At 49.3% G+C, this 21,982-nt stretch overlaps 2 long non-coding RNA genes across 4 annotated transcripts; both read left to right on the top strand.

The window, feature by feature from the left end:
• The first annotated feature begins 257 nt into the window (after window positions 1-257).
• On the top strand, window positions 258-6,426 carry LOC109448373 (uncharacterized). Of its 2 annotated transcripts, none has more exons than XR_002137510.2 (3): window positions 258-616; window positions 5,275-5,397; window positions 6,094-6,426. It is a non-coding gene; the product is annotated as an uncharacterized LOC109448373 (long non-coding RNA). The 2 variants fall into 2 exon arrangements; XR_012494583.1 differs by lacking the exon at window positions 258-616 and adding an exon at window positions 3,626-3,728.
• Window positions 6,427-11,058: 4,632 nt separating this feature from the next.
• On the top strand, window positions 11,059-21,678 carry LOC141570523 (uncharacterized). 2 transcript variants are annotated; one of them, XR_012494585.1, is made up of 4 exons: window positions 11,059-11,140; window positions 12,100-12,315; window positions 18,598-18,874; window positions 19,490-21,678. It is a non-coding gene; the product is annotated as an uncharacterized LOC141570523 (long non-coding RNA). The 2 variants fall into 2 exon arrangements; XR_012494584.1 differs by lacking the exons at window positions 18,598-18,874; window positions 19,490-21,678 and adding an exon at window positions 13,042-14,756.
• The last annotated feature ends 304 nt before the right edge of the window (window positions 21,679-21,982 follow it).

The raw sequence follows: 21,982 nt of genomic DNA, 5'->3' as shown, positions 1-21,982 counted from the left end.
GAAAGGGACAGAACTCTGGCGGTAGGGTCTAGGAGACTAGGTAGCCGAGACCGGCTCAACGAGACACGTGGAGAGACGCCTGCTGCAGTCCTCCCTAAAGTTCCTTGCTACTTACGTTGCTGTCTTACCCCAGCTTGCCATGTAAACTGGCACTCTCAGAGAACTTCGCTCTAAATTGGAGCACAAGGTCAGCTCTCCACTTGGCCTTTTCAGAGGCCACAGCCAACGTCAGAGGTGAGAGGGTCGCAGAGCACCCACGTACTTCGAAGCTCCCTGTCCCTCACCCCCGCTGGTTTGTGGAAGAGATGGGTCGGGCAGGGGACTCCTAGGCCTGGCATCCTTGCAGCCAGCTGGCTGGGCCTTCGAAGAGGCCCAGGCTGAACCTCGAGTCACCCCGCTGCAGCGCGGCCAAGCGCTCGGGCAAGAGAAAGGCCTTTTTTGGTAACACTCAGCCCCGCGGTAAGGAGGACCCGGTTCTTCGAACCGCTAGAGCCGCCTCAGAGTGGATGAAAACAAACGTCTGGGTTGGGCGCTCCTCTGGCCTTTCCAAGGGCCCCCACCTCCGCGCGCCAGGAACCCCCCGGGGCTGCGGGGGTGGAGGAATCGAGTCAGCACGGTAATTTACACATTTACTCGCGGGCCGGTTCCGTGGCGGAAGTATTTGCCTTTTCCTAAAGGATTAATTCTGGTATTAAAAAAAAAAGTATTAGTTTAGGCCAGGGCGTAGGGTTACGCAAGAGCCACTCGAGCGTGAAATCCCAGGAACTACGTGATTCGCTGAGAACCCCCGGGGAGGGGAGACTGCGTCGCCCGCCAGGACCTGCCCAGCCTGGGGCGCGCGGGCAGCCCGGCGCTCTGCAAAATTGGGTGGAAGGAAAAGGAGGACCTAGTGGTTGATGCTGGCACAGTGGCCGCACGAGTGATCAGATCTCTGACTGCGTTCTTCCTGAAGGGGCGGGGAGCAGGGAAGGGAAGAAAGACGGCGGTGGTGGTGGGGTGAGGGGAGTCGCGTCTGGTTCCTACCTCCCCTCTTCCTTTCCCTGCCAGCGTGCCAGGGCACGGGGGAGCCCAGCGCTGTCCTCAGCAAAAGCTGGTGTGTTTTTTAGGTCCAAAAATAAAGGAACCCTGGAATGAGCCTCCCAGGGATCAGGCCTAGAGGAAAAAAAGGGGAAGCGCCAGACAAGGGTGCTATTCACTCACCCGGTAGGATTAAAACAAACACCCATACCCCAAGAAGGAGGGTAGCTGGGAAGGGGGGCGAGAATGGGCAGAGAGCCTGGCCGGCCGTCAAGACCACAGGTGCGCATACCCCCAGACCCTCCACTCTTGCCCGCATGCGCAAGGGCTTCAGCAGGGAGCAGGAGTGCCAGTAGGTTCCCACCGGACTGCACCAGAGCTGGGGATTTCCACGGTCCTGCTTCGGAGACCCGTCGCCGCCGGCGCTTTCCTGCTTGGGCCGCCAGAAGGCGGGGTCTCAGAGCTGGAGTCCCTCCCTGCGGCCTCGCAGTCTCGGTCAAATCTGGTACAGGCAGCCATAACGGCTGTCTCTGGTTGGGGTAAATGGGCCAGGATCTCCAAATATTTTGACTTGCCTAAACTGGGCGGTTCGATCCAACTCAAGAGACAAGGGGGAAGGCACGGTGCTTAGGATTGAGTACATATTTACAGTATGTTGTTCGACTTGGACTTGGCTGACCCTAAATAGCTGTGTGACCTTGAGCAGATCACTTGAACTTCGTTTCTTAGTCTGTAAAATGGGAATAATTGCACTGCCTTCTTTGCCTTCCTCATTGGTCTGTGTGAAAGATACAATATTATAATGTACTTAATCAAATGTAAGAGATTTTGAACAATATAATAACCAATATTTGTTTAAGGCTCTGAAGTTCATTCCCAGACATTATCTCACCAATCCCCACAGCAGCCCTGTGAGGTAGGTGTTACTTTCATCACCCTCCTGTATAGGTGAGGAAAGCAGGTCCAGAGCTGGTCCACAATTACTGAAACCAGGTTCTCTGGCTCTAAACCCAACATTCCTTCTTCTGCCTCACCGGTTGCTAGCCTTTTTTGGGGCTAGCTTCTTAGAAACCCAGATGCTTCTAAGAAACTGCAAGAAAGTCAAATGCCTCTCCGCATAGGAGTTTGCAGGTTAAGGATGCAATATCATGCACAAATTAGCACCAGTTATTTGGGAGTTAAAAATCAATCATTCAGCTTTGAGCAAAACTGTGTAGCTATGCTTCTCTGGCGATCCCCTAAGACTTCTCTCTCTCTGTTCCCGGGTTTTCTATACCCTGGCTCTAGGAAGGGGATCTGGAGGAAAATCTGAAGCTCTAGAACACATTTAAGTATTTAGGAGCTTGACTGAGTTGCCCTTACTGGGGATGGCTGCATTTTAAATGTCCACACCTGAGGAGGACCCCTCCCCTGATGATGAGTGGGGAGGAGGAAAGTGGACCTGCGACATCGCAGGACATCTGTTCTCATCTAATTTTGGTCACACCTACTGTGTGCATATCCACCCAATATGTACATTCCTACACTTAGCTGAAGGCCACTTGACGACTATGGCAGACTGCTGCTCTTAGAGCATTTCTAGCCTAGGGGAAGCCAATAGCCCTGACAGTCAGACCTGACCTAGGTATTACTGGAGCTAGAAAGCCAGGAAGCAGGTGGCCCCCCACCCCTGACCCATCCAGAGGACCACCATGCTTTAACTTGAATTTCCTTTTCTGGCCAGACCCAAAGGATCCAAGTCTGATGTGTCCCTAGTAGATGTGAAACTATTCTCTTCATTTACATTTTGTTTCAAAGCTGAAACTTGGTTGCCATTTGGCATGGTGGCTTTCCATTCCTAACTCCTTACCTTGTGCGCCTCTATTTGCCCTTCATTCAGTTATTCCACTATTTATTTAGAGAACACTTTCTTTCTCAGACCGTGGGATTTAATGACAAACCAAGCCAAATTGGCTTCAGCCCCAAATCTAGAAGCTTCCATTTCCTCCTAAATGTCCTAATTTCCTGATGCAACAGCCCCAAAGTCATTAGAGGCAGTGCTTGTTCAACACTCCCACCAGCCACATGACTGACTTAGAGCAATCTATTCTCTCTGGGCCTCAGTTTCCTCACCTGTCAAGTGTTGATATTAAAACCTATTCTCCCTACTTCAGGGGCTTACTGTGAAATTCTGTATGTTAATGCCGAGGGCTTTAGAAAGGTGAACCATTGTCATGAATCTCTTTTCCTGCACTAGGTCCTTCTAGGTAAAATAGCTGGAAAGCAAGGCCTGAGGCCGAGGTCTGTCTACCCTCTTCATCTTGCTCTTGGTGGGTTTCCTCCTGGGGTGGCAGCCTAGCATCTCTGTTCTTCTGGGCTGACAGACAAAGAAGCAGTGGCTGCCCCTGGACCTAAGAGCTAGAGCAAGACAATAACAAGGTTAGGCTGTCTTCTCGTCTCTCCTAGAGGGACACAACTTCCTTTTCCCAAATCCCTGGTGGTGCCAAAGCTTGCAGCAGTTGGATTTATTTGAGGCTTTTACTTTTTTTGTTTTGGTCAATTTAGGAAGAAAAGAGGCAGTGACCTCTTCTTTAAAAAACAAAACGAGGCAGGAAGTGTGCTGCGCCTGAGTGGCAGGGACTGAGGGTGTAATTACAGGTTTTTGTTCAGCGTTTTCATGTAATTAAATCGAAAGGAAAGCGAGAGCCTGGCCTAGCCTTCTTGGATGCAAGGTAGACAAGAGGGTGTGTGTGTGTGTTGGGCTGGGGAGGAGAGGCAGGAGGTGAGAAATGGATTTGCTTTTCAGGCTGAGAAGAAGCGGATTCTCACCTTTATTAATATCTTTACATTCCTTTTTCAAAAGGTAGCCAATTATTCATCTTTTATTCGGTGCCACTGCACTCTCCTTGGTGACATTTCCCAACCATGCGCAGCCTTCTCAGCACTGATTTCCCTTCAACCGTAGACTCTACCCCTCCCCATTTTTTCATATTGCCGCTTTCTGCCTGGCTGCCCACACAATAAACCCACTGCAGAATCCACAGCCAGCTTTCTTGCCTACGGAGTTTTGATACTAGCGACCTCCGACGCTGCGAAATAGTACCTCCTTTTGTTTTTAACATCTTCTGGCTCTCCCTGTGCCGCTTTACAGTACTTCCTACCACCGCCGCCCCATCCGGCCGTCCCCTTGCCTGCCTCGGTTTCCCCCGGCAATCAGTCTCTGTGCACTCGAGCCCGTGATCTGCAACGCCCAGAGCATTCCCAGAGCGTTTGAAATGGGGACGAAGCCTCCGGGAGCGCGGGCTCCTCTCCCCTTCCCTCCCCTTTCCTCTCCCTCCCCAGGCCCTCGGTGTCCCTCTGACGTTTCCTGGACGTTGTGAACTGGCAGCAAGAATGGATACACTGTCTGCTCACATTCTTAAGGGCAGGAAATCTGACCCACCCCAAACCACGCGCTCCAGAGTTAGGGCACTTGCAGTTTCCCGGAGGGCGGGCCTCTGTAAGGGTTAGGGGCGCTGGCCTTGGGCACCCCTTCCTCCTGTTCCACCTTCTCCTCCTCCTCCTCCTCCCACCCCCCATCGTGCCCGCAGATTACCACCGCCGCCACCCCCCTACGCCCCCTTCACCTACTCTTCCCAAGAACAGATTGTTTATCAGAACGGGCAGCCAAGAAACCTACTCCTGTTTCTAGCCTCTGCCAGAGATTAATCACACTTGGGAAAGGCACAAAACTTGACTGTGCTGAGGCGGGTGGAGGGGGGGGGGGCGTGGAGGGGTAGTTAAAAGAAAAGACCAATAATTTTGACATTTGACAAGCTGACCAAATTGGAGTTACCTTTTCCCTCCTTTAAGTCAGGCAGAGGACTGAGTTATATTTCATTCCCACTCCCTCTACCCCTCTACCCTCACCCTCCTATTCCCCTTTCTTCTCTCTGTCGAAGTCTTCATGTTTGATGCTTTAGTAGCACTGACTGGCTTTTAATTCTGATTAACATTCTCAACTGCTCTGTGTGTGTGTGTGTGTGTGTGTGTGTGTGTGTGTGTGTGTTGGGGGCTAGAAAGACACATTCACAAACCTGACCGTCTGACAAATCCCCCCTTTTAATCCTTCCCTTTGAAATGACATCAAGATGGACTGGGAGGGGGGAGCGGGGATGAAGAGAGGAGGAATGGAAAAAAGAGAGGGAGGGGGAAGCAATTTATGTGCTTTTCTAAGGCAGCTAGTAAAATTCCTAAGGGAGAACAAATGCCCAAATTGACTGTCTTGGTGTATTTTAGACACCGTCTTCGGGGTGAATCATGTCAGAGCTTTGCACTGGACCTGCAGCCTGGACGCCAGGGACAGGCACACAAAACAGCCCTGTGTCTGGGAGGTACCTTTCTGAAGGAGGCAGGAGACAGGTATTTGCTCTCACCAGATTCCTCTCTGTCAGGATTTTTTCCCCTCTAACTCATTGCAAGATGGATTTTTTTTTTAATGGGCGCTGATAAATAAAAAACAGGGATAGAAAATGCCCCATAAAACATGGCCCCCAAAGGGAAGGTGCAAAACCCATTTGATCCAAGATATAGATATCTCCACCCTGGATTTTTTTCCCCTTTGCTTTACAACTCTGCAGACATCAGGTTAGCAAAAGGTAATAAATAGTCCTTGCACAGCAGGGTCTGGACTAGTGAAAACAGTTTACTGAAATTAATGGGCTTGGCTTGAACCAAAACCTCCACTTTGGAATTAATGCCAGACATAGTTTTCCTGAACTCTATCCAACCGCCTAAGCGGCAGACAATTTTTGTTCTATTTGTGCTGGAAAATAAAGCCCGGACCCTTGATTTCAGTGTAGATTATAATTAAAAAAAAAAAAAATTCAGCACAGTGAACACTATACCAATTCTCAGTTTCTGCTAGTAGAAGCCCTGTGCTCTGAGCTATGCTTGATGGTGTGACTGTCAGAAGTTATCTGGTAAACTTTCCATTGAAAACCATCTCCAGACTCCTGCCCCATCGGTGGCCTCAGAGCTTTCACCATGACATCCGAGAGATTCAAGAAAAGCTCCAGAAACCAGCTCGGTTCTCAATAACAACTCTGTCTTCCCCAGGGCTCTTGGAAAGGCTGGATCTGAACCATGCTGCCTGCATGATCTCCATTCCCCACCCTACATGAAGCTCCAATACACCCAACCGAAATCCACCCCGCTAGCCGTCCCCGGTACTTAAGGTGTCTACAGTTCTGAAGCTCCTTTTATTTTTATTAATGTATTTTTAAGGTTGTGAGGCGCGCGCGCGCCCGCACACACAACACAGAGGTTCACACCCAGTGGTTATGGCAGGTACCATGGAGATCGGGTACCCCGGCTGTCAGTGTCAGAACCCAACCTGCCCTCTCTCCACCGCCCTCCTATTATTAATAAAAGCCTGGTCGTGGGCAGCCAGCGTTCTGGTTTTCATTGTACAGTCTGCACTGGTGACACAGGACATGTGGAAAATTTTGAGAGCACTGCAGTGAATGGCGTGCGGGGGGGGGGGGGTAGCGTGAGCAGGGGGAAGGGAGGAGGGCAGGGGAGGGAGGGGAACGAGTTACTTTTTAGCTTCCGCTAAGTACTTGGCAGCTCGCCAGGACCGGAGGATTCTGGGAAGCGAAAACCTCCCCAGTATAAACTGCCAGCTTTAAGCAGCCCTGACAGTTCTGCTCCTTCCAAACTTGGCAGCCGTTCAAAGTGCTCTTTCATTTGAAATGCTGGAAGCCTGCCATGTGCAATGCAGATTTGCTGTGCCTGTGCGCAGAAGGAACTGATAAATGCCGTTGCAGTTGCCATGGGGACAGGAGGCTATCAGAATGGCCTTGTGATCCGCAGCCTCTCAGCGCGGCAGGCTCTCGCTCTCCCTCCCGCCCCTCCTTCTAGTCAGTGAGATGGTGAAATAAATGTTCTGGAAAAAGGTTAACCCTCCCCGCTCTGGTTCTGCAGCCGAGAGGAGATTAACCTCTAAGCATTTCCCCGAATCTTAAGTGCCAGCCAGGACCACAGGACTCAGCACCATCCCGGGGCGGGTCACCAAGCCCCTCCCCCCACCCAAACAATCACACACGCACACACACCAGCCCTGCTCCCTGCCCCCCAGGGGCTTTCACAAAGCTGTGTTTTTAATAGAGCTTTTCAGCAAGTCCAAGTGTAAGTCTTTGAGTCATGAAAACCCGGATGTAAACACAGCAGCCCGACATTCTGCACAGTTTGCGTGTATTTTATCTTTTTAATAATATTTTGCTGGCAACTTAGAACTGCAAGGATGCCAGATATTTTAGCCAGCCACTTACATCATGCAGCATCCATCTTAGGGAGAGTGACTGCCTGTCCTTTCCTTGTTTGTTTCTCTCTCTCTCTCTCTCTCTCTCTCTCTCTCTCTCTCTCTCTCTCTCTCTCCCTCTCTCACTATCCTGAGACCGCAGGAAATTTGGGTCTTTCTGAAGAGATCTTATTACAGTAGAGGCAACTGCGTCCCTTAGAACTGTGCACTTTACAATGAGCATGACATTGCCCTAGGCAACAACAACAGACGTATGTTCCTGCTGGAGACAGGACACTGGGTGCTCTGAGGTGAAACAGGTCTATTATTGATGCTCAATGTGAGGGTGCACCAGTCTGGATGGCCAGCTCCCCATTTTGCACAAGCTGCTGTTTCAAACACAGTCTGATTCAATGTACAGAAACAAAATAGCACATTCAGATTTGGTACATGTTCAGGTCTATAATGCCAACTCTCCGGGTGGCCTGTTTAATGGGGAAAAAATGAAATACTCCATTCCAGCCAAGGCCTGTGAAGGCCAAAGAGGTTTAGTGATTTATTTACATTGAGCTGTATTCCTTCTCAACCCAACTCGCTATTTCCTGAAGGTTTCCTGAACCTAAACCTTTGTTAACATCCCAGGAAGAGAACATATTTTTCCTGTGGCTTTCAATATTTTCTGCTAAATATATTTCAGTGCACTGTTTATCTAGGGTTTCAGCTTTCAGACCTTTATGTACTTTTAACACCTTGAGGCTGTTCCACTGAAAAATGGTGTATGTTTATTAAAGAAGACTTTATGTGCTGGGCGTTAAGGCAGTGGGGATTTCTTTTTGGGTCTGTCTGTATAAGGGCTTCAGGATGAGATCCAAGTTAAAGGCCTGTTTAGTTTATGAAGCCCTTTTAAGAAAACGGGCCTTACATAGCTCACACAAACCCTTGAATATCACGGAATGTTGAACCAAATGAGGTATTTCTTCATAAGTGCACCGCTGACATGGAGGCTAGACGTGGGAAAGACTGAAAATTCCCCAGGTCCCTGGGGTTTAGCAGCAATTTCTTTTAACCTGACTCTCACTGGGTGTCTGCTTGTAATTGTTACGGCAGTTCTGGCCAGAGCGATGCACTGTCTTGCTGGAATTCTTGACTTGAAGTAGCCCCTTCCAAATAAATACATTTATCAATAAAAGCCATCTGCTTCACCTTGCCAGCAGGCTCAGAGCTGGAAGGGGTAATGTTCAATGCAATTTTTAGGATCAATTGGCCCTTGAGACATTTGGAGGTGGGTTTTGGCTCGGAATTAAACAGGACAGTATTGGGGGCAGAAATCAGGTGATTCAGAAAGCCCTTTTTCTCCCGCACCCTCCCCCACCACTGCCTCAGCCCCCATCTTCCCCAGACAATCCAGGCAGCTGGGTTTTTGGCTCTCAAAGCTGCTAAGCTTTGGCAAGCCAAAGCATATTTCGTGGTGGTGATTCCTTTCCCAGGTTGACCGACATGTTTCTGTACTGAGCAAGAGATGTTTCATGACTGCGGGTATGAATCAGAGGCTGTATTTTTCATCCAGGGCTTCTGGTGACAGTTTTAAGCTGGAAGAACAAAGCGGATCATGACGAGCCCCTTAATATCAGGGTCCAGAGATAAAGAATCTATCCTCAGAGCTGGCTCCCTATAGCTCGGATATATGATTTTTCTGTTTTAACCATGCCAAAAGCAACCCATCCCCCCAGAAGGCAATGCCTGTGTTCACATTTCAGTCACTACCCTTCCTCTCTCTCTCCATGTCCTTGTGGTGTTTGCTTATTTGTTGTCTTCAAAAGTTCTTCCTTTTTTCAGCCTTCCTCTCCCAAATGGGAAGATTTGCAAAAGCCATTTGGGGGCCCTTGAGTGCCTTTCCAGATGGAGGCAAGCCCTGAGATTCCAAACATCGTCAACACTGCCCTGTTACAGCTGGCTGACCACCGAGGGGCACTGGTGCTGTGGCCCCTCTGTACCAGGGCCTGAAGAGCCAGCTTCCCAGAAGACCATGGATTAGGAAGGTCTGTTCCGGCTGCCTCAGGAGCTGCCATGAAACAGCTCCCTTTTGTTTTGCTGTCTAGCATGTGACCAGAATGCTGCCAGCTAATTTTAACCCCACCAAAGTGCTGCTGAGAAAAAACACAAAACAAAACAAAAAAAAAACTATCTTGCATCTGGAGAGAGAAATGCTGTAGGCTGGATAAAAGCTTTTTCAGCCTGTGCTCCTTCCTGTTTCAGTTTCCAAACTTGTATTATCGGTAACCTGAAAAATGATGAGTTTCACCAAATTCCTGGATATTGCACAAGAAGACAATGGGTCTATTTCGGGTACTGTGAATGTGTCTGGCACAGACCTTGGAAGCCATTGTTTTCAGGAGGGAGAATGCTATGGGCTTTCCTGGTGCTTTCCTTCTAGGGTCTCAAAGCCCCAAAAGGTGGGGGCGGGAGGGCGCTCTCCACAGCAATCGTGCCAGCTTCTCTCTGCAAGGCCCTGGGTGAGAGTGGGTTGTCAGGCCAGTGGGAGGAAGCGTGGGGGTGGCATTGGCAGTGGTAGCCTTGGAGGTGTTAAAAGGTGGATGGTAGGGAGTATTTGAAGTGGGACCACAGGAACAGGAAGAAGTAGGGAGAGGGAAGCTTTCAGGATAGCTGGGTAGCCCCCTGGGACACAGGCCACCAGCTTTCCTACCAGATTTCCATATCCACTTTCAGCACTGGGAATTAATGGAGGACTTCTCGGAGTGCCTCACCCCGGACACTGGCTTCCCAAAGCATTCCCATGGCAGTTCATTGTCTGGCTGGGTGGCCGATGATGCTGGTGAAAAGGAATAGACTCTCAAGAGCCAGGAAGTTAAGCAGTTTGGGTAAGATAGTGTCTAGTTAGGCAGCTGCTGCCGGCCATCCTAAAATCAGGCAGTGAGATGGGCTACCATTAGCTTGAGGTCTACAGTGCAGTCCCAGAAGATATGATGGGGAAGACCCTGAGGGGAAAGGCTTCAGTTAATGCTGCAGCACTGCTGCAATCAGCAGAGCTTGGTGGCAGTTGTTCTGACAGCTGCTCGGGGCTTCAGTTGCCTGAAAAGCCATTGCTCCTGCCTGCCCTGTCTGACCAACTTGTATGTATGTAAAGGCTCTTCGCTGGTCTCCGAGGTCCCGTCTCCACCTGAATCCTCAGGCAGACACCATCTTTGGAAGGGACAGGAACCTCCTAGGAGACTCTTGCCCCATTGTCTGCCTCTAAACAGCCATTATACCCTGCTTAGAGTAGTCAAGATCAATTGGCAAATTCCTAAATTAAGGTTCTGTTTACTCTGTTGTTCCACAGACTTGTTTTGAGCAAGTTGCTATGCTTTAATTAAAAAGACGAGAGCTCATGAGTAAGTGAAAATATTTTCGACTCTTCACAAATATGTTTGAATTTTGTTTCTTGCATTTCACAGTGGGAGTGGGGTTGGGGGTCAGGTTGTTCATCACTTTCATCTGGATGACCACTAAACATTTTTTCTGTAACCTAACAGCTGGCTCTTCTGTAGAGCAGAATTATAAAGGGAACCCTAAGTCAAGAATTGGTTCCTTGTGCTTCTCTGCAGACTTTTTTTTGCATTCAGGTGTCATTAGGACACATTCCTCATTTACCTTTCCAGCCAGAGGATTCCTAAATGTTTCATAATAGCACCACAGCTGGAATGCAGCTGCTTCAGGGTGGAGCAAAAATAACTCCTTATGGGTCAGCGGGGTGAGGGAGGGCAGGGAATCTTGGAAGGTTGGGAAAGTCCTTCTTTCTAAAGCCAGAGCTCAGGAATGAGTGGGGCCTCTGGTGTGAAAACTTTCCAGATGGGGGAAGGAAGGGTAAGTTTTTGCCCTCTGAGTGGATACCGAAAAATCGCTTTGGGGAGGTCAACTATTTTGAAATTGCCTTTATAACAAACAGCACAAATGTTTAAATTGACCTGGAAAACCCTTCCTTTTTCCTTTCCCTACAATCCAAGTCTGTTCCTTTGAACATTAACCAATAGGAGTGTCTGCCCAAGCTTCTCTTCTCCCCCATCTCATTATCATCATCATCATCATCATCATCTTTGGTTTGGCAAACTTTTGGAAGGTTTCCCAGGCTGGAGCTATCGAATGTTTTCAGGAAAATGTATAAGGAGTGTCTGTGTTTTGAGTTTCTCTCGAGGGGGCTGAACATGTTTTTCAGAGAGACTGAGCTAAGAGCAGCCAGGTCTTGTGCAAGAGTGCAGCCAAGCAAAAGGGCAGACGGTGCCGGAAAGATCTGTGTGCATCCAAAAGCGCTGAAACGAAGGTGTGGTTTAGTTGGCCTGCCCGCTCTCGACCTCTTTCAGCCTTTTATTAGTGCAGCTGCCTGGATGTCGGTCTCTGAGTGGAAGCATCCGTCTCCAGAAGATACGCTGAGAACAGCTGGGGGCCAGGGTTTTAACTTTATTCTCAAGTTAGCAGCACTTGTAATTTCTGTCTCAAGAACGCTCCAAAATTTAGATGGAGAAGTGCGGGGAGTCAATACTCACCCAGCAAGCAGACGCCCCACCCAGGCATGGAATGTAATGGGTAAAAGGTGTCCTGGGGATGTGGCTGCCAAGGGTGCTGCCAACCCCCAACCCATGCCAGCACAGCTCCACTTGGGCCCAGAAACACACACACAGCTGCATGCACACATGTATCAGAAACATCTGGACATAACCAGAAAGCACATACATGAGGCCTCAGGGCAATGGGCACTCGCACGACCCCTCACTGATGGACGTGGTTCTCAGCAGCCAGAGTTTTTCTGGAAATATGTTCTTATTCAGGTTGATTCATGGGAGAAGAAGGAAGAAATAGTTCCACTGGAAGGCCGCCCTGAATGAGAACAGAGCTGCCGCAGCCACTCTACGGTGGGAACGTCTGCTTCCTCCCAGGTCAGTCCCCTGTGACCATGAGGACACAAGACCTCAAGAGAGGAAGGAACAAGTCGGGACCTGCAGTGCTGGAAATGAGAGGACACAGCTCCTGGCTCTCCTCACCCCGTGAGTTTGAAAACTATTTACTGGTAACACTGGAACTGGCCATGTTTCCTGCAGGAAAATCTTTTTTATTTTCCGTCCACGGGACACAGTGACTCCAAAAGGTATCTCCCCCACAGCAGGTTGGAAAAGTGCCTAACAGCCCAGACTTTGGAATATTAATAGCAACAATGACAAACACAGCTAACATTCATCGGACACCTCTTCTATGTCTGGCATGGTGCTAAGTATTTTAATGCAGTCTCTCTTCTAATCCATACCTAATGAAGGGGGTTCAGTTATTATCCCCATTTTATAGATGAAGAAACAGAAGCTCAGAGAGGTTAAGTAACTTGTCCAAGGATACACAGCTAGTAAGTGGTGCCCACAGTTAGAACTCAGGGTTTCCTTACTTAGAGTCCTTATCAGACAGACCTGGGTTCAACTCCTGAGTCTGTTATGTGTGACTCTGACCTGTACCAATCTCAAGGCTTCCTGATCTGTTTTCATACGTTAAACATATCACATATTGGCAATTTCATATAATTTAGCCTACACCTTCCTTACAAGATTCGTGTAAGAATTAAATAAGATAATGCATGTAGAGTACTTAGCAGAGTGCCTAGAATTAGCAAGCACTCAGTCGATGCTAGCTTTTAATAGCAATCTCAGAGTCAGTGTGTTTGTTCGGTATGGATACATTAGTCAAGTTATTCATATTCTTTGTGGGTCTTCTCGAACCTTTCGCAGGTCCTGCTCATCCCTGAAGAGACCCATCAGTCCCAAGTTGGCCACACTGCTGATGTCAGGAGACCACCTTCCTAGCCTTCCTTCTTGATGACTTCTCTTAACTTGTTCTGAAATCCACACGTCGAGAGCACACATCAGTCCGAGCCACTGATTTCTCCCTTCTACGTTGCCCACTCCCTTTCACTTGGGTTCCTAAGGGGCCTCAAGTTTTCAAAATCATTCAAATCTGATCACTTTACTGTCCTACTTAAAGATCTTCCAGATGCCTAACAGAATCAAGACAAACTCCTTTGCTTGGACACAAGGCCCCTGGGAAACTGCCTCCAACCTCTCTTTCTGCCTCTTCCTGCCCCTCAATTACTTTCTGACCACATTAAATCCCTCTTTGTTTCTCGGACGCCGCATGAATTTTCAAGTCCATGCCCTTCCAGGGCTCTTTTCTCTGCCTAAAAACTTTTTTCTCTCTCTTCTTCTTTGAGCAAACTTCTATGCATCTTTCAAAACCCAACTCAGTTTTCACCTTTCCTTTGAAACTGATCGCCAGCATTTCCAGCTCTGTTATCCCATGGCAATCTGCATATATCACAGAGTTGTAGTTATCTGTGAACACAACTCCCCCACTGGTGACTTGTTGAAGTTCAAGGCTAGGGCTTACCTTCTATCCCCAAAGTCACCTAGAAGGGCCTAAATAAATGTTAGTCAAATGAATGTACCCGAATGTAAATTCTTTTCCCCCCTTTCTTCTGCCTCCCCACCCCCACTCCGGTTCAAGCCATTGTTTCTCAGTCTAGTTGTGTAGGACACAGCTCCCTGGCCCATGCTGGTATTATGAGCCTTGCGCTCCCCCAGACTGAGGCAGTGGGTCACCAGTCGTCGGTAGGCCACTCACAGCAGCTCACGGCAGCTCTCGCCGGCTGCCGGCTGCTCACGGCTGCTCACGCTGGCTGCCGGCCACTCACGCTGGCCACTGGCCACTCATGGCAGCACACAGTAGCCCAGGCAGCACAGCAGCCGGCGGCAGATTACGCCAACCTCTGGCTGCTCACAGCAGCCCAGTTCCAGGGAAAGCTGTTGTACACAATCTTAGCTGTAGAGGGTGCAGCTCACTGGCCCATAGGGGAATCGAACCGGCGACCTCAACAAGGTTGGGAGCACAATGCTCCAACCACCTGAGCCACCAGGCCAGGCCCTCGAATGTAAATTCTTATAACATAATTTTATTGCCAGTAAAACAGTGTATGAGTGTATGTGTATATTATTTATACCCATCCTTGTTCCAACAAGAATTTGAGGTACATGTGGATATAAGAATCTTTCTTACTCATAAGCAGATAGGGAATAATGCTTGGTACATCATATAGTAAAAGAGCCAGGGCTTTGGAGTCAAACAGTTCTAGGTTCAAATCCTAACTTGGCCTCTGACTGTTACTTTAAGTCATTACTTCGTCTCTCTTAGCCTGAGTTTTCCCATCTGTGTAATGAAGATAACAATTACCTGTGTGGCAGACATTGTTGATTGCCATCCAATAGTCAGTACTGCTTTCTTCCTTAGTGCCCTGAATTTCTTCTCAGAAGTCTTCCTACTCCTCCATGTGCCTGGTGTGGGGGAAGGAGGGGTCCTGATAAGTCTACACTAAGCTTGGTATCCCAGGTTCTGCTTGTCAGCGATTCATTTTGGGATAGATCTGTGACTCAGTTCTGGTCAATGAGATGTAGGGAGGAATCTTTTTGACAGGTGTGTGGAGATTTGTTCTAGGAAATATTCTTTTGCTCTTAAAACATGAGAGAAACAATTGTCCTGCAGCCAGATGTTATGTCTGGAGTGATGGCTGGGGCTACAGCAGTCATTTTGCTGTGATGAAGACAACTCGTCAGAGAACCACGCCAACACGCTAACCATAATAGGATAGAAATATGTGGCCAGAAGCTGGGTCCTAGTAGCCGAATTCAGCAGCTGGATTATCCTGCCTTGGAGCCACCCACCTCTGGACTATTTTTTGAGATAATCATCTCTTCATTGTTCAATGAGGGACCACTGGCTCAATCCAACGGAGCTGATGTTGCTGTTACTTGCAGCCAAAAGCATCCTAACAGATCAGCTTCACAAGGTTGTAGTGATGGCTAAATAAAATAAAGTTTGCACAGTTCCTAACACAGTACCTGGCACATAGCAGGTTCTTAAAAGTTAAAGACTTTCCTGCTGAGACAGTCTGAGGTGACTACATGCATGACTGTGAGGAGTGACCCAAAGTATGTGGCAAATAGTAATAAAGTAGGATTTAAAGCAGTTCAGAGGTAAGTGGGTGCTGGAATGACAACGAAATGACAATGACAATGAAATTCAAACATTGTGCTAGTAAGTGTCTGATGGAACTTCTTGGGGCTGTAACAATGGTTCTCCTTTGTTCTTCTCGGGCCCTTTCTTAGCCCGGTCAGAGTAAAACACTGCGTGACACAGGCTTTTCTAATTGTGGGCAGCCACACTTGTACCATCGGGGTGGTCCCTGGTTACCCTGGGGCATGGAAGCCCTGCTACAGGATGAAGGCTAGAGTGTAATTTGTAGCTCCAGGAGGAGCCAAGATTTGGAAGCAGAACTAACATACCCACACAACATAAAACAGGGCCTGCAACTGACAAAAAAGCACAAAGCCTCCCCTCCCAGATGAGCCCCGCAGACATCTGCAGCTTGGGAAGGCCTGTATTTGGGGGCCCTGGGCCCTGGCAGCCTGCCTGGCTTTTGGCCTGTTGACCAGGCCACCGAGTTTTCTTCCATGCCAGCCCCATGGCCTTTCTGAACCTTGTTCCAGGATAGCTCAGCCACACCAGTGTCTGCCAGACTCTTGTCCGCCCAGCATGTGGGCGGCCCTGGCAGCAGGGGTTGGGGCAGGGTTTGTGCAAGGACATTGTGCCCCCCCCCCACCACCACCGCAGGGTTTTGAGAGAGGCAGTCTCACTTCCAGGGCAAGCCAGAAGGGAACCTGGAGGAGGTGAGGAGCAGAAGCTGCAGACTCAAGGCAGGCTTAGCCCCTTTGCAAAGACCCTCGTCACCTTAGAAGCCAGTTCCAGGTCCCCTTTTCCTCATGCCTGCCTTCTGGCTGTCTACTTCCTGCATGCCCCTCCCCTGCCCAGCCAAGTTCAGCACCGACATTCAATTCTGTCCACTAAACATTCTAGAAAATACTCTCTGCAAGATGCCATATTACTGCTAGCAACTGGGGGGTGCAATGCAAACAAGATTAGAATAGAAAAGACCTCAAAATGGTTTTTAAATTTCTCTCAGCCTCAGAACTTAACTCCCCACTTTCTCCCCAAATCCTACGTATTTAAGAAAGAGAAAACATGAGACTGCTGCCTCCATTGAATCCAGGGCAGGGACAGGGCCCTGTGTGCTCTGGCCAGAGATAGACTCTGTGGATAGATTCAGAAAAGCCATTTTCTACACCAGAGGGGAAACTAAGGCCCAGAGAAGTGAAGTGACCTCCCTGAAACACACTGCAAGTTAGTGGCCCAGCCACATTCAAATTCAGGTGTATGAGCACCTGGCCCGGTGTATGGCCCTACCCCTTGGCATTTGTATTAAAGATCAGCTGGGGAATTGAGGCAAACCAACCCATAATAGAATACATGTGCTGTAGGCTAATTAAAGAGAGCAAATGGTTCTAACACAGGTTGAGAAAGGCTGGAAGAGGGGCATGAAGCTGGGCCCAGAACAGAATGGGAAGGATTTACCGTGGACTCTGGCTGAGGTGTGGTGGGGAGTTGGGTGGTGGGAAGGAAGCAATTCCAGGCCGTGGAGAACATCAGCTAAAGCCTAAGGAATGACTGGCAGCTCAGAGTCCTGGGTTCTAGCCCTAGTTCTGCCACTACACGCTAAGCGACTTTGGGCCAGTGACCTCTGCCGTCTGGGTTTATTTCCTTGCACGTAAAATGGCAGAGGTAATGGGCTAGCTGGTTCTACTGTGGCATGCTGTGATGCCTTCTCCCCTCCCATGGAGTTGGCCCTCACCTCCCTACCACCACCACTGGCACCCTCTAGGACACTTTCCAGTATGTGCCAGGTGGCTGGAATTGACACCAGGAGGAAGTGTCCCTGCGTGCCCCATGAAAGCAGCACAGAGTTGGCAGGCTCAAGGGGCCTGCCCAGAGCTTTGGGGAACAGTGACAAAACACGAGGAGTCAGGAACCTGGACAGAGCTGGGGCAGGAACCATTCCTCTTCTGAGAAGGGTTTTTCCCAATCCAGCCCTCTCTAGAGGCGAGGCCTCAGCCAGGTGCCCCCTGCCCATGTCCACTACCAGGGAGCAGAAAGGGAGGTCTTGAGGGTAGGGGTGACAAACCATTTAGCCCCAAATCTCAGTATTCTCATTTTTTTTAATGAGGTAAAAACACTACCTTAGTATTCTCAATTGTAAAATTGATCATTTTATCGCCCCAGATGAAATGAGACTGTGCTTGTCAAGTGCCTAGCACAGGGGTGTCAAAACTGCAGTCGCAATCCATTGTTAATTGGCCTGCAGCAAATTCCAAAAATATATTTAGTTTACTTACATAAACCAGGTGAGGCAATATGTACTTCACCTCGAGTGAGTGGCCCGGCTGTTTGTGTATTTTACCGCATATGGCCCTTGGTGAAAAATGTTGAAAAAAGTTTAGACACCCCTGGCCTAGCATGTGCCTGGTGTAGAAACCACTCAGTACATATTAGATCACATGCATTGCCAGAGGGGCTGCCTTTTGGGGGAGACCGCACAATTGGAAGGCTCCTGACATTAAACAGGCTATTTGAAGTAAGGCCCCTGTATATCTAACACGCACTCAATCACAGGAGGGGAGAACGGTGAAGGGCGCTGGCAGAGGCTGGTGAGAAGCCCCTCAGAAACAATGTCTGCGTGCCCCCTGCTGGCTGGGAGCAAAGGTGCTGGCCTGCCGGTTTTGCGGGGGGGGGGGGGGGGGGGGGGCTGGGGTGATGAAGGGGGATCCTTGTTTAGCACAACCTGCTGCTGCCTGGTACATTGACCCAATATTCACGGAGCGCCCACGAGGTGTCACTCACCTGACAACGTGCTAGGATGTGGGAGGGATGCAAAATGAGTGACATGTAAGTTAGGTTTTTGGAGCCAATTAATTTGGGAGTCAACCAGTCATTGGCTCAAGCTCAGAGACCAGCCCAGAAACCATCTGAGTCCGATACAGCAGTGAGAAAAGTTCCTTGTATCTTAGGCTTGTAGGAGGTGGAGTGATCTTGGATAGGGTACGTAATGCCTCTGAGCTTCAGTCTCCTGGTCTGTAACAGGGAAGTCTTCTCTACCCCATCTCTCCAAACCACAGGGTAGCGATCCTAAATGTTGACCTCAAGGACGCTGTCACTTGGGAAAAGTTGAAAGTCACCACCGGCTGTCATGTTTTCTCCAGGGACACCTGATCTCTTTGAACCTGGGCTGTCACTTGCTTGGTTCATTTGGAAGGGAGCCTGTCGTGGAGCATGACAGGGTCCCCCAGGTTCTCCCACCTACCAGGTACCCCAGGAAACCCCAGCTCTGGTCCCTTCTATTCCAGGGTAATAATGGAGCCCTCACCTCTAATGAGAGGCCATTGAAGTGGATGCAGGAGGATCGTGCACACAGAAAGAGCTCCTTAGCCGGTGCTGGGATGGTCTACAACGTGAGTCCCCACACTGCGTGTTCCAGTTCTCCTTGAATTGATTGAATTGCTTAGCCTTATCGTGTCAGGGGACACTGGTGTTTGTTCTGAGCAACATGGGAGCCATCACGGGTTTTGAGCAGACTAAATGACATCATCTGTCCTGCATTTGAAGAGGATCATTCTGTCGGAGGTAAGGGTGGGAGAGTGGGGGAACAGGACTATTGGAGGGATGCGGGCAAAGGGTGGTAGTGGCCGGGTTAGTGAGACGGGACCTATGTACTTCTGGATATACTTCGAAGGTAGGGCAGGTGGGGTGAGTCAGATGAGAAAACAACCGTTTTGATTTCTATACATATTTCTTCTTCATATTTTGTTATGAGTGCCTAAGGTATGTAGGCAGAAGGACTAGTGTCCACACACAGAAACACGCTGGACACAGCAACAAATTACAGTGTCCACTGCAAGGCCTCACCCCTAAGGCAAGGACCCTTACTCTACAGGGGGAGTCGTGACAATATTACTTCCGTCATAGACACTTGTGAGGACAATATGTGCAAAGTACTTAGCAAACTCTTTCGACTTGATCAAGAGGAGCTATTTTTACTAATGAAGTACGGTCAAGGGTCCCCCACACCCTTTTCCCAACCAATACAGGTAATTCCAGCTCCCTTCTGAAAGTTCAGAAATTAGCACTTGACTTGTTAGCAGGACATGACAAAGCTCTATTTAGAGAAAGGCGGTGGGGAGAGGTTAATCAGGGTAGGCTTCCTGGAGGAGGAATTTGACTGACTTCCTCTCTTTTCAGGTGAGGACACCAAGGCTCAGTGACATTAAATAACTTGCCTGAGCTGACAAAGCTAGAAACTGGAAGAGAAGGGCTCGTGTCCATGCTTGTCTGGCTCAGAAGCCACTTCTTTTAGCCAGGGTGCTGCCATGGTGACAGGCCATTCCTGTTAGAGGAGAATGATGGCCATTCATGTGAACACCTGGGACAAGATGATGTGAATGGCCATCACTCAGCCAGGGTGGAGCATGAGTATGGGAACCTTGGGACTGCCTCACGAAGAATCACATTCTCGGTGTGAACAGGCGTGGTGTGCCAGGCCCTGTGCCCAGGGTTTTAGATGCATGATTCATGTAACCTTCATTTTGCAGATTAGGAAACTGAGCCCTGACAAGGTTACCCATCTCACCTGTGAGTGTCAGAACTGAGACAAGAACCCAAATGTCCCAGTTACTATTGTTGCGCAAGAGTGAAGTTGAAAAGTTAGTGGCTTAAAACAACCATTTATTTTTTCTCGTGATTCCGTGAATCAGGAATGTGGGCAGGGCTCAACTGGTTGGCTCTTCTGCTCCACATGGTGTTAGCTGGGGTCATTTACTCAGCTGCATTCAGCTGGTGGCTGGACTGGGAGGGAAGGGGCAAGAAGGCTTCATTCACATGCCTGGCACCCCAGTGTTGCTCTACATAGCCTCTCCACGTGGCCAGCATGGCAGCTTCAGGATAGTTGGATTTCTTATATGGCAGCTGGCCTCCGATGGAATAATAGCAAACGCTACCAGGTTCTTCAGGACTACTTGTGGAGCTGGCACAGGGTCACTTCTACAACATTCTAGTGGTCAGAGCAAGTCAGAAGGTGAGGCCAGATTCAGGAGGAGGGGAAACAGCTTTTTCCTCTTGATGGCCACGGCAGCATGCTTACACGGGGAGGGGCAGTGCCTGTGGCCACAGGGAGAAACTGCCTACCACCCCCGGCCTCCTCACTGCCAGCCTTTCTCCTCGGCCCTGGGCCTCATCCCAGGAAGCTCACATTTCCAGGGACCCACTAAAGCTGGCCAGGCCCCCACCTCAAGGGGCGCACCTATGTTTTATCTTACTGACCCCATTGCCCAGTGACTTCTGCATTCTTTGTGCCTGGCTTCTCAAGAATTTGTCTTGTTTTTCTTGAGGGCAGGCACTAGATTTGCCGACTTGGGGCCGCATCACTTGAGTTAGCCTGAGCATGTCTCATTCTTAGGAACCTAAAAGAACCTACCACATGACTCACAGGCACTCAGCCACCTGAACAAGACTGTATCAGATTCATCTTCGCAGGCCCGGTACCAGCACTGGACTTTTCTTGGAAGAAGAGATCTGTACACAGCGCTTACTGGCACCTGCGTTCACATGCGTGGGCCTTGAAGAAAGAGAGAGTCTTACCTGTCCAGGACCAGCCTCGTCATAGTCACCTGGGAAGGTGTTTAGGCACACAGCTCCCCCACACCTCCTGACTGAGAACTTGCATTTCCACAAATACCCAGGTGATTCTCATGCATGCTGAGGTCTGAGACAACGGCGGTGGAGGTCCCCAAGGTAAAGAGAACAGGAACAGGCTGGGAAGACAGACTCCAGTTGAGCCCACCTAGGATGATAAGGCGTCGGTCTCAACCTTAGCTGCTGGTTAAAATCACCAGCAGTGTTTAAAAAAAAAAAAAAAAATCCTGATGTCTAGTGTGTGGCTAGATCAACTAAGTCTAGGGCCCTGGGGGTCAGGCTCAGGCATCAGATTTTCTAAAAGCTCCTCGGGTAATTTTAACGTGCAGCCAGGAATGAGAGCCACTGGTTTAGGGTTTTGGTTCTGAAAATGCGGTCTGTGGTCCATCAGCAACCCATCACTCGGGGCATTTATTCAATATGCAGAGTCCTGGGCCCCACACCTGGTTGAGTCTAAATCTCCTGGGGTGGGGCCCAGCAATCCACATGTTAACGTCTCTCTAGGTGATTTAAATGTGCACTGAAGTTAGAGACCATTGATTTAGGGCGCTGAAGAAGCAACAGCAATGGCAATGCTGTTTTTAAATACCGCAAATAACAATGTGCAAAACATAGAAAATATAGGGAAGTAAAAGTAGGGAACTAAAAATTCTCCATAGTCCTACTGCCTAGAGCCTGTTGGAGGCCCCCCTCAGCACCCACTCTGGAGAAGCTGCCTCAGGGGCAGGGGTCGGCTGTGATCTGGGCTCTGTGCTGCTGGCAGGGTGGGGCCTGTCATCTGGCCGGGACAGAATTATTGCCTCAAATTACATGGTTGATTATCAATTACTTGTGTCTGTGTGAGAGCATGTGTGCGTGTGTGCATAAGTGTCTTTGCAAATCATTAAGGGTCGTAATTCTGGATTATCGTTGATTAACGAGAGGGAGACCTGGTACCTCCAACAGTCGGCATGGCAGCCCTGCAATTATGTCCCAGCTGATCAGTAATTGGCGCATCACAAGATAATTTCTTTCTCTCTCTCGGCAGCCTCCTCCCAGCCTCTC

The sequence above is a fragment of the Rhinolophus sinicus genome, linkage group LG03 (assembly GCF_036562045.2).
Source record: "Rhinolophus sinicus isolate RSC01 linkage group LG03, ASM3656204v1, whole genome shotgun sequence".
NCBI lineage: Eukaryota > Metazoa > Chordata > Mammalia > Chiroptera > Rhinolophidae > Rhinolophus > Rhinolophus sinicus.
This window is presented reverse-complemented; position numbering and strand designations above follow the sequence as displayed.